Genomic DNA, 12,334 nt, shown 5'->3' with positions numbered 1-12,334 from the left:
CGTAGTTTGCTCAGCCAATCAAATCATCGCTATGGGGTGATCAGCCAATCAGCCAATGTTTGTGTTCACACAAATCCTCAAAGCTGGGTATAGGACTCAAAAACTAGAGCACACCACATCCTCGTTGTTAAAGAGAAGCCCAACTGATTTTTTCTAGTACCCTCAATTGGGCAAGGAATAACTAGCCTGGTTAATAAACCAGACTAATATAGCACGGACCGCGGGATATTAGTCTGGGGAGGCTCAGCTTGGATTTCATTTCCAGGGCGGCGGGTTGAAACATTTTCTCTTTGACGCAATTGGTCAGAGCTACTGTCAGTCAAAGGTCTCAAGCATTGAAAGTCACTGTACCAAAGACCGCCCATATTGCATACCGTGTCCCGATTGGCCGCCCCATTTCTCTGGTGTAGGAAATGGGCGTACAATTGAGCCTCTCCAGACCGTAATCCGCCGGATTTCTTTTGCCAACGGCTGATTCGGTCTGGTTTATTAACCAGGCCAAGGAATAACTCCCAATACAAAAACCTATATCAGCGATATATTTGACAATAAAACACAATAGGACACGCTGGCAACAATTACATCGTTCAATCAACATGACTGAATCTGAAGATAAGGAACGTAGCTTGAGAAGTGGGAGGATAAGAAAAAAAACATGGGTTAGATAAATAACAATAACACACTGGTACTGCCAAATAGTACATGGCCCAGTGGATAATGGACTAGGGTTGGTTGATGGTTCCCAGCACCCCCAATGTTGGATATCTGACAGAGCTGCTGATAGCACTACATTGTGTGGAAGCCGACTGGCCAGCAGTTGGTGTGTCGGATAATGAAAGGTAACGGGACAAGGAGAGGGACATGGAAGGGTGGGCGGATGAAGAGTGTGTTTGCTGTCTACTGAACCGTGCTTCTTTTAATGAGGCTGCTACAGTGCTACAGAGGGCACACTGTCCCCAAAAACACACAACACACTGCTCCCGTTGCATGCACGCGCATGAACCGACGAACCTGGCCCATATAGGAAAGATTTTAATGTCTGAATACTCCTGCTCACAGGGCTATGTCACCTACTATGGCATTGCCAAAATACTGTACGGGTGCCAGGGTGAAGTGGTTAAAAGTTTCTTGCACAAATCTGATTGTACAGATGCACTTTTCATTTAGAATTTGTTATCTCAAAGTTTTCAGAGTTAAGTGGACTGATCAGTGATCCTAAATTAACAATCAAGTCCATATAAGCAAAACTTCTGTTTTGATTCATGACAGGTAAGCTAAGTGCAAAATCCTGAGCATTAAGATAAACAACGAACATGAAAGAGAATGTCATTCTGAGAACTTGAGACAAAGTCATAGACAGAGAAACATAAGACGGGGACTGACCAAACCTAACAGAGAGACAGAGGACAAGATGTGGAGAACATGACAGACGGATGGCTCACAAGAGTGACCATGAGATGATCATGATGGAGGGCGATGATGATGGAGGGCAGGCGAGACAGACTGAGGGGGGGGGAGAGAACGATAAAGAGCAAGCGAGAGACAACTGTAGTACCGGATATCATTAATCAACTATGCCTTTCCTGAAAGGAACAAAGAACAGCAAGGATAACAGTGAGAATGGCATTCAGCACTGCTCCCTCCATCTGAAAAACCACTTGAACTCAAGTACATCCTCTTTTCAAGGCTCTGCGGACCATCATGCTACCACTTAAGCCCTATACTGAAAATAGATTAACCATATATAGCAAAAAATTGTATTTGGGACATTTTTTGCATTAAAAAAAGAAAAAGATACTTGTAAGCACCCAAAACAGCAAGCTCTTTTATGTTATGTATGTACTGTATGTGTTACGGTCTGTCATATGTTTTTGTATTGTAATGTATTTTAAACCTATTCATCTGTTAAATGTGAGAGGACCTCAATGGAAATAAGTCCCTGGACTTTAATGTGAAAATCCTCAAAATGCTGTAACCATGTGGTTTTTAATGCGTTTCAAATCAAATCAGTGTTCCAATTGACTCCTCACCTGTGAACAAAGTCCACGTTAGAAACAGCTGAAAATGAAGGTATTAACATGCTTGCCTGTGACTACAGGCCATCTGGTGGTCTCATGGATCGATAAAAAAAAAAGTGTGGACCTTCCAGAGACCAGGGCTCAGTCAAAAAGAGCACGCCACTGCATTTAGCCTGCCCGACAGTATTGATGGGGAGAGCATTTACGCAGTGCTACGCTAGCTCCAACAGCAATCAAGAGATCAATGGAGCACAAACGTTTGAAATCCACAACAGTTCCTGATAGGTACCCTTGCTGAATCGGTAGCCTTGCTGATCTTTTAATAATGATTTTTGGCTTGAGGTGCTAAAATGCACCATGTTGAAAAGCTAAATGTACAAGACTACGCAAGTAAAGTCTGAATAGGCATGTCTCATAAATCTCTTAACTGAATTCCTATATCAGCTATCCACTCTGTGTATGGTCCTGTGCCACATACCCAAATCACACCCTCACTTCAGCAGCACAGAGGAATATGTCATGAGCCGGTACCTTTACATAGTACAATTTAAAAAAGACTTGCAGCAAAACAACACTTTGGTAGAGGTTTAGGTTGTGTAGTTACCTTACCATAATGTAACTTAATATATAAAATATTATTGTCATTAACTTACATCGCACGGTAAAACAAACAAATTGCTTCACTTAAAAGTGTCAACTTCCTGTTAATGTTAGTAATTGAATTAAGAAGAAGATCCAGACTGTATCCAGACCCAGATTCAAAGCTTAAAATAAAATATTGCAATTGTTTGTATGATACATTTTCTGTCAACAGAGAAACTCTTGAAGATGACTCACCAATATTTGAGAGTTACATCACGGCAAGGTGACTACACAAATAGTGTTAAAATAGCCAAGTCTTAATTATCTAAATGACCAAACATTAGATAACATTTTATTTCTATACTTCCCAAACTCTTCTCCCTTCTGGCTCCAAAACTGTGGAATGCACTTCCCATTGCAGTCAGAACTGCAGCATCACTCCCAATTTTCCGCCATAGTCTGAAAACCCACCTTTTCAGACTCCATCATGGCCCATAGCACTTACCCTACCCCCTTAGATAGCATTTCTGTAGACTTAGATAGCATTTGATACAGACTTATAGCATGTTATGCAGACAGCACTAGAATTGCATTGTATATAGTCATAGCACGCCATAGTACATATGTATAGCATAGTAGTATATACAGTATGTATAGTTTCATTATATAGATATTCCACTGTTACTTTCTTAGCTTACGCATGTTTCATGATAAATGCTTTTATGTGATGTATTCCCATGCTTTTGTTCTTGCTTAATGTAAGTCGCTCTGGATTAAGAGCGTCTGCTAAATGCCTAAATTGTAAATTGTAATACTTGCATTTATAAAAGAGCAGACAGGGTTTTATTTGGAGATTTGACCTAGTCGGCCACTAATGTCTATAGGCCATGTCTTAAGAGAGCCACATATCGTCCAACAATACCAGACATAAAAAATGGTTTAAGTGCTGAGGAGGTACAATTACTGTGCTGAAACACCTTTATTGACAGTGGCAGGGAGTTGGCCCCCATGCTATCAACAACACACACACATAATACGGATGATGAAAGAGGCCTATCTAGCTAACAAGGTCCAGTAACAGTGATTTAGAGCCATTGAGAGGCAGACTTTTCCCTTAATAACATTACCAAAGGCCAGCTAGCCTCAGACGAGGACAGGAAGGGTGCGCCGGGGAAACGACAGAACAATGAGGGGATGAATGGAAGGATGAAGGAGAGAAAGGGCTGATCACCGAGGGGGATTGACTGACAATCTGACACATGTAGGAGGAAGTGTCTGGAACCAAAGCCTTGGAAAGTTCTGCACGATAACAGAGTAATCTCAGATCATGAAGCATTCATGGCCCACAGAAAGAGTTCAACTCTTGTTTTTTAACCCATTTAGGCCTAAGGCCGATTCTAAAAACGCCTCTAAATCCTGACCTAAGGTTTCTGAAAAACTTCAAATATTTATATAGCAGCATCAAAAAATTTACATTTTTGAATACTGTACATACTGTACAGAACCCAAATATGGGTGCCCGGCCTGAGGGGGTAAGATACCAATAGGGGTTCCCGCCCAAACAAAATAACATCCTTTAAAATACAGTATTTGCTAAGCTTATGACAGATGAATGTTACATTATAATAAGCTCACTTTTTTTTTTCTGCATTCAAAGGCCGAAACTTGATCAATCTTGATATGATGACTTCAATGTTTCAATGACAGCAAATGGTGCCATTTTTGAAAATGCATTTTCCTCACCGACATGCTCATACGTTGCGTTTCTATCAAATCAGGTTATTTATTTATTACATTTTTTTTAAAGATTGTGCGCATACATTCCTGAATGGGAACAGTTGAAAAAAATCTGCAAAAAACGTTTTGTGCTTGAGGGGGTTGGTTTTGGGACTTTATTGAAAAACGCAAGGGATGGAAACACTTGCCGAATAGGTTCCGTGGCAGAAAGCATTGAACTTGCAGAACTATAGATTTTTATATTATAATTAGCCTAGTATTAGAACTAGGTAGGCCTAAAACAAGCAGGGTGGCTATCCTTGGCTTGCGCCCAGTCGGGTCAGGTCCACAAGTTATGCCCACATTTATTAAAAGTAGCAGTATAAGTATAAACTTGGATGCTCAGGTGGGAAAAACATGACAGAAGTACTGCACTACCTGCTGTGTGAATACCAAGTCTGACCCAATTTAAGCATGTCTGCAACTTAATGTTGCAGCCTGATTGAGCCTGCACAACTATAGTGTCATATTTTTAGTAAAGCCTAAAAGAAAGTAAAATAAATAAATAATACAAAATAATGTCTCACTTGACCACCTACTATTTCATGAACTATCGACCCAATCATTTAATTTTATTAGTGGATGGAATATAAATGTGCATAAATTCAGATTTAGTTTTTGAAACTTTGCTTCATATTGTTTGAGTCCTTCACCAACAGTGAAATGGAGAGTTCATTTCTGGGGGCTCTGTGAAAAGGGAAAGTGCACTGTAACAAACTAACAGATGGTCCTACCTGGAAGCAGAGCACAGCATGAACAGCTACTCTACGTAGAATTAGTGTGTAAATGTCCAACAATCATCTCACTGAACTCATGTTCATATGAATTCCTTCATGTCACCGATATCCATTCCCAACTGACTGAATGTTCCGAGTACTAAGAGGAAAAACTAAATAAAATAGAAAGTGGCTGTAGGTTTCTCTATATGCCTCAGTATCTTGGATATTACAGTTAGAAATGGATGATATGGACAAAATCAAATATCACAATATTTTTGACCATATAACTATAGCGATATTGTGTATATTGTATTGCGATCATAATATACATTTCTTTTAATATTTCAACATTTTCTACAAGGGGCAATGTGTTATTGTAACCTTGTAGATCAGTTGTTTTCACCATTTTGGAAAATGTTGGTCAAAATAAAAGACAACACTTATGCCATAGCACCTATATAGTAGAGATATTCAAAACACCTGCTCCCATGAGCACTAATCTCATATCAACAACTGGGCATTCCAGCGCCATGTCAGAGAGGCTTACAATAAGACTATTTTGAAAACGAGACATTGTTGTACTTTTCTTACATGAGAGGAACAAACAGACTTTAGCCTCAGACCTGCACAACGCTGCCTGGAATTAAAAGTAGAACAGAATGTTAGAATGTCTAAAATCTGACTTGGCTTAAGTAGTAAGAGCTAAGAAGACAACCGATCCCTGATGCGAGCCGTCAACCAGGATGTACAGTACATAGGGAGAGGGCTATACCACGGTGAGCCACATATAGTTAAGGAGTAGAATTTCAGAAAGTAGGATTACACAGCCTGACAACTGGAAATGATCTAGACCAGTGGTTCCCAAACACTGGGTCAGGACACATTTGTGGATCGCGGACACACTTTTATGGGTCAACAGTAAATAAATACCCCTTTTTCAGAAATAAAAGAATATCTTATGATCAGTAATGGTCAAGAGGTGCACGCACATCCACAAATTTCAACGGGTGCAGGATCGAAAAAAGTAAGACGGTTAAAACGGTGTGCGGATCTCCTCTCTGAGATCATACATCATGTATTCATTGTCAATGGGAAATTAATATTTGTGTAGGATGAAATAGGCGATTTGCTCGTCCACATACGACATAAATTCTCCATTCAAGGGAATTTAATGTTTGTATAAGACGAAAATCTACACTATACCTGAATATAGGAGTGCCTTGCGCCCCTCAAAAAATATTTCTAAAAACAAATTCATAAAATCAATAGAATTTCACGAAGTGAAAATAGATCTACAAGTTCACAACACGTGTTGTGCGCTTGTAGATCTGCTATATAGCTAAAGGTTTGGGAACAACTGATCTAGAAACCACAACGGTGGGAGGGTGAGGAGGACAAAGACATTATCAACATTATTTGTTTTAGCAACCTAGCGCTGCAATTTGTGAGCTTGTAACTATTAGGTGCATTATCATCAGTTGTACGTGGTAGTTGAAGTTTGCACACTAAAAAGGACAGCATTTTGAGTGAAATTTGCGTTCTCTTTTTTTTTAACCTACATTGTGTAATAAATGCGCAAAATCTCTGTACGTCTGTCGGTGTACACATCTGTAGTTCTCCAACTTCCAATCTGTGAACCCATCAGCAAAAAAAAGGGACAAAACAGCACAGCTCAAATCTGTTCTTGAGAGATTAACCAACTTCTAACTTGGCGCGCACCTCAGAGGAACAGAGGTAATGTGGTTTCCGGCGTCAAGCCAGTCGGATAAGCGGTTGTCCAGAATCTAGCTTGGCTAATTTCGCTATTCATAGTACGACAAAGTCTAGGCCTTAAGGGGTTAACAATATATATATACAAACAGTGAAAACAGACACCCATTTCTACAGTTTCACATCTTACATGTGCAAGGGTGAAATATTCATGCCGACTGCTTGAGAAAAATAATGTTAACAAACTACCGGTACAGTCAGAGCTTCAGTTAGTATGTCAAACAGCCTCATCACAATGTTCAACACAAAGAACAGGTAATCCGCGGCGCTCACTGTTTATTTGATTTATTGTGACAGTGGGAAACCTGAGAGGCTCTCACAGGACAGAAGGTTCAATGTGAATGAAACATGGCGGCCCATGTTAACCTTAACCTTTAGCCAACTTCAGACTCAAAAAAACTGGACGTCTGGTCACCCAACCCCCACCCTTTGCACCATTTTTAGGTAAACTCTTAAAAAACATTTCTAAACACAAGATTAATGTTTCCCTGCTTTTGACCTGCTTTTTGTGTTCCTGCTGCATTACTGCTCCTGCTGCATTACTGTGTCGCCTCGGGCAAGGCCACACAGCCACACAGTGACCTTAGAAACCTGTATTGCAGTAGCTTGGCTGAGCAAAGACAAGACTGACAGATCAGCCGTGAATGATGGCATGTGGGCGCTGAAAGGAGTGAGATGGATGGGACACAGCAGGGGGCAGGCAGCATACAACAACATATCAGTCTAAAAGAACCCAACAAGACACACACAGATGCACGCCCTTGACTAAGCTGTTGATGATGGACGGGTTCTTAATGAAGGGAGAAGGCGAGAATACAACTGCATGGTTGTGTACTCGTGTGTGTGTGCGTGCGTTGGAATGCATCAATGTCTAATACATGGAGATTGAGTATTGGCTTTGAATACTTCACCAAATGCAAACATACCATGAGTCACATAACATGTCATGATGAAATACAAAATTATACAACCTGACTTTCTGCCCTTTCCTCACCAAGAAAAAGCGAAATGGCAAATGTATAATACTTTTTGTGTAATGACCCTGAACAAACAAATGGTATAAGTAAAGTGGATACTGTTGAGTAATGGATTAAAAAATAATAAAAGTACGGGCCAATAGATAAAGATTAGTTCAAGGAATTGGGAAGAAAGCAAGATTAATTTCACTAGTTTGTGTGTGTGTGTGTGTGTGTGCGTGTGTGTGTGCATGCGCATGCATGCGTGTGTAGTGCGCAGAATGCGACTTTAGGAAAGCATCTTCTACATTGATTATTAAACTTGTTGTATGTAAAAAATAAAGAGTATTATCACAATGAAACAACCATACAAAGATTATCTCAGGTGTGTGTGTGTGTGTGTGTCTTACAGCTACAGGGGTGTTGGGTGCGGTGGTTCGCCTGCGTAGTGACAGACGCTGCTGGCTACGCAGCGAGAACCTCCTGAAAGACTCCCTGCTCCGTGAAGCAAGAGAACGCAGAGAGTTGGTCCTCTTGAATCCTCCGGCCCCGTCTTCTCCCCGGCCGCCCCGCTCTACTGCGCTGGACACGAGGCTGAGCGCCCCCTGCAGGGAGCGACGGACATTCCCCATCCACCCCGACACCTGCGAGTGGGCCACCGATAGCTTATCCCCCAGGTACTCCATTGCAGAACAGCAGCACTTAAGCCTTCTCTGTGAATATAGAGTCTTGCAAGTAAACCGGGTATGCTAATGATGAGCGATCCAAGGCACTCGGATCTCTGGAGAGGCCTTCAGAGGGGTCAATCCAACACTAGCATGCAGGGGTATTGGTGTACTTGTCCCTGTACCATGTGTGCCGGTATGTGTGCCAGTACGCTGTGGGTCCACACACACAAATGTCACAAAGATGAATTCCCGAAAGCGAAGGAAGTGATTGTGGTTCCTGTTGTGTGCTGCTAGGTCAATGCGGCTCAAGTAGCGTAGTGTGGTTATTGGTAGCAGGGCAACAACAACACGTCTCAGCCGGTCAGATGTGGTGATGGTGGGGGGGTGTCTGCAGCTTGTACGCGCAACACTGCAGCAAACAGGAACACCTGCCAGTCGTGTATTAGTATTAAAGGTCCTTTGCATTCATTCAGTTTAACTTCCATATTTTCGGAATGGGCCTTTCTGCAGGCCAGTCTCAAATAAGCTGCAGTATTTCATTTTGGCTCTTCACCTTCAAGGCCCCACGCTGTCAGGTCATAAGTGATACAGCTATTTTAACACACTAGGGGAATGAAATGCTTGCCATATGCTAAACCAACTGGGCCGTGGGCACGCAAGTGTTACGTAAGGGCGCTCTACCCTTTCAGTTTCAAGATTAATCTACGGGGCTGGATGTAAATTTCTGCAATGACTCCACAAAGGTATCTCAATCCATCTTCCTCTGGCATAACACTATAGTAGAAATAGGTACAGCAGTTTATAGCTATAGAGATGTACAATAATATAACATCCTGACATAGCACTCACTTGGAACACAAGATTGTGGCATAAATTTACAGCACCCCCTTTCAATTGCCAATGATAAACACAAGAACAGTCGGTAATGCTAGCTTGCCCCTTCACCAACACATCCCAGGTGTGAGCTCAACTGTCCTGTCCAACTCCCTCAAAACAAACTCCTGTCTTCACTACGCAAACCTGAGAGGTGTGTTTCCAATGCTGGTGTCACTCTTGCTGAAAACACGACCACCGCAAAACTAGAAAGACAATGATTTCCAACGTAGACACATCTCTATGGTGCGTGACGGATGCAATGTTGCTCTTCTGGTCAATAACATGTGAGGAAGAAGAACGGACCGGGACATCAGGAAAACTGCTGTGGTCATTCGTATTCCCCCAAGTGAACGCAGAGCAGTGATGGCAGAGACGACTGGAGCAGACAGGAAGGGCGAATGCAGAGATCAGTGAGAGAATGATAAAGACGGAGGAGGGGGATAGAATGTTTCCCCCATTGCCTTTCCTGCAGGTACGGGCAGGTAGAAGAAAATGCGTCAGCCTCCTCGCACCGTGCCCTGTAGCACTACAGGACTCGCTGTCAAGGAGAAACTGGGTGGAGAGAGGGAGGGGAAAGTGGAGTCACACAGAGAGAGGAGGGGGGTGGTGTGGAAGGGGAGTAGGAGAGCAGGGAAGGGGCATGTGGATTCAGAGAGAAAGGGAGGGAGGACTAGTGAAAAGGAGTGTGAATCAGAAAGAAGCATGGAAGAGGGAATGGGAGGGATATGATCCAGTGCGGGGGGGTGAAATATGTTCTGCAGAGCTCACTCGCTCGCTCCCATTTATGTTGCAGTATGACAATTATTAGTCATAAAAACAACCAGGCACAGAGGGGTGCAACGTGCCAAGAAATAGGAACAGATAACGTGCTAAGCAATATGTACAGATAACAAATGCTGATGCCGTCACAACATCGATGACGGAAAGAGAGACACAAAGAGAGAGGTGAGAGAAAGCGAGAAAGATGGGTGTCTAAAATAAATTGTGACGTGAACAGAATAAAAGAATGAGCAGGAACAACTTCATAGGGTCAACTTCCAATACAGATGACATACATAAGAGACACAGAATGGGGGGAGAGAGAGAGAGAGAGAGAGAGATGTGTAATAGGAAAAAAGACAGGTGTGGCTGCATGAGTGTACTGGGATCGTGTACTTGCCAACCAGTCTGTCAGCACAACGAGAGCACACACAGCTATAACAAGTAATCACAACACTTGGGAGAGTTTGCTTAAACAAATCTCCCACTCTGACTCATGCAAACAGGGGAGCAGGCCACAGAATCATGGGAGTTTTCGAAGGCCTAATTTATACTTCATTGTATGACCGTATCGCAGACCGAAAATACCTGATCTATAAGCTCATAACATATCGCTGATGTGATGCGCTGTGAGCCTAATAGATCTGCTATATAATACACTTCATATTTCTAGTGTGGGCTTGCCGAAAGATCACATTTTCAATTCATGAAAATGTGTTATTATTTGTTGAATGAGACAGTCATACATGAGGCATAAAAACAAGGCCCAAAACTCTCACTTACCAAAGTCTTAGGACGACAACAATAGTAAACCCAGATGAATTTCAGAGAAAAACCCCAAAACAAAACCCTATTCTCTCAGAGCAAACTGGGGCATTCAGTAGTGACATTGAGTGAAGTTACAGTGCCGTCCACATACACCACCTGGTGGCGGTCTGGATAGCATTTCTAGGAACTCTGCACTAAAAGCAACCAATCAATTCCCTCTTGTAAAAAAGGTTCTCATTTCCCAGCAGAGCTCTCAAACATCCAACACTTGTAAAATGGCTGCCTCCTCACCATTACTTGGACGCATAATGGTAAAGCACGCATTTTAACACAAATACACATAGGAGAACAAAATACAGATTTTATTTTTTGTTCTGTTTGCATTGGCTATAATTATTCATTGAAATAGACTATTAAGGAGCTATAATAATTTTCATAAGTTAATAAACTCATGTCACTCTGACATCATTCTGTGCTGAGAAATGACTCATGGCAACTGAAGATCACTTCCTCAATTCTGATGAAGTCACTCACACCAAGCTGCCCAATGAGCAACTAGCCGCAGCTATAAACCAAATACAGAATACAGGCTATAGATATAAACCTCTAATTGTAAAGTAATAACTCTCTAGATTAGATATTATTTAAGACCCATAGTACTAACAGACAACTGAATAAATGTTTTAACTCACCCATAGGCAGTGTGGTGTCAGACAACAACACAGCATATAGAACATGGCTCTCAGTCCAGTGCCCAGCTCAGCTCTGGGTACCTTACACAGCCCCACCAACCTCTGCCTCTCTGTCTGTCTTGTTTCAATTATGTGATCATACTAGGATGATGTCATATAAAGCTCTGGAAAAGATTAAGAGACCACCATCTCTGCATGCATGGAAACCATTGCAGTCCGTTGATGTCCAAAACAAAAACACTTAACTCGACTTAATGCGTGATTTAGGAGGTGATCACCTGCATTTCTTTTTTATTGAGGAAAAGTGTAAAAACACTTCTCTGTCGTCGCTATCTTCTTGCAATAGGACTAGCTGGATGGCAAAATCAGCACCAGTAGTACACCACTACATTAGTAATAGTTAAAGAAACCAGGGTTGTTCCACCAAATATTGATTCCTGAACTCTTCTTAAAACATAGGTATTGTGGTGTTTAAAAACTGGTCTACTTTGGATCAAGGTCTTTTTTATTATTTGTATTGTTATTTTCTGAAAAAGTATTCATTTGAATTTATTTAAACAAAAATATTCATTTTACTCAAGCACATACCAATAAAAACCAACGAGTACTGATACTTTTGCAACTGTCACTTAATAACTTTTATTTTTTTTGTGATTAGTTTGATTTTCAATACTAACATTATATACCTATGCATATAGTTGTAGATGATAAGCATTAGCCAACGGAAGTGTGAAGCGTGAATGTCAGTCT

At 41.5% G+C, this 12,334-nt stretch overlaps 1 protein-coding gene across 2 annotated transcripts in view; it reads right to left on the bottom strand.

Moving 5' to 3' along the window:
- LOC308317290 (uncharacterized protein) overlaps nucleotides 1-12,334 on the bottom strand; it is a 33,389-nt gene that overhangs the window by 7,659 nt on the left and 13,396 nt on the right. The window lies entirely within an intron of this gene.

Source organism: Protomyctophum bolini, assembly GCF_963924005.1.
Source record: "Protomyctophum bolini genome assembly, chromosome: 6".
NCBI lineage: Eukaryota > Metazoa > Chordata > Actinopteri > Myctophiformes > Myctophidae > Protomyctophum > Protomyctophum bolini.
This window is presented reverse-complemented; position numbering and strand designations above follow the sequence as displayed.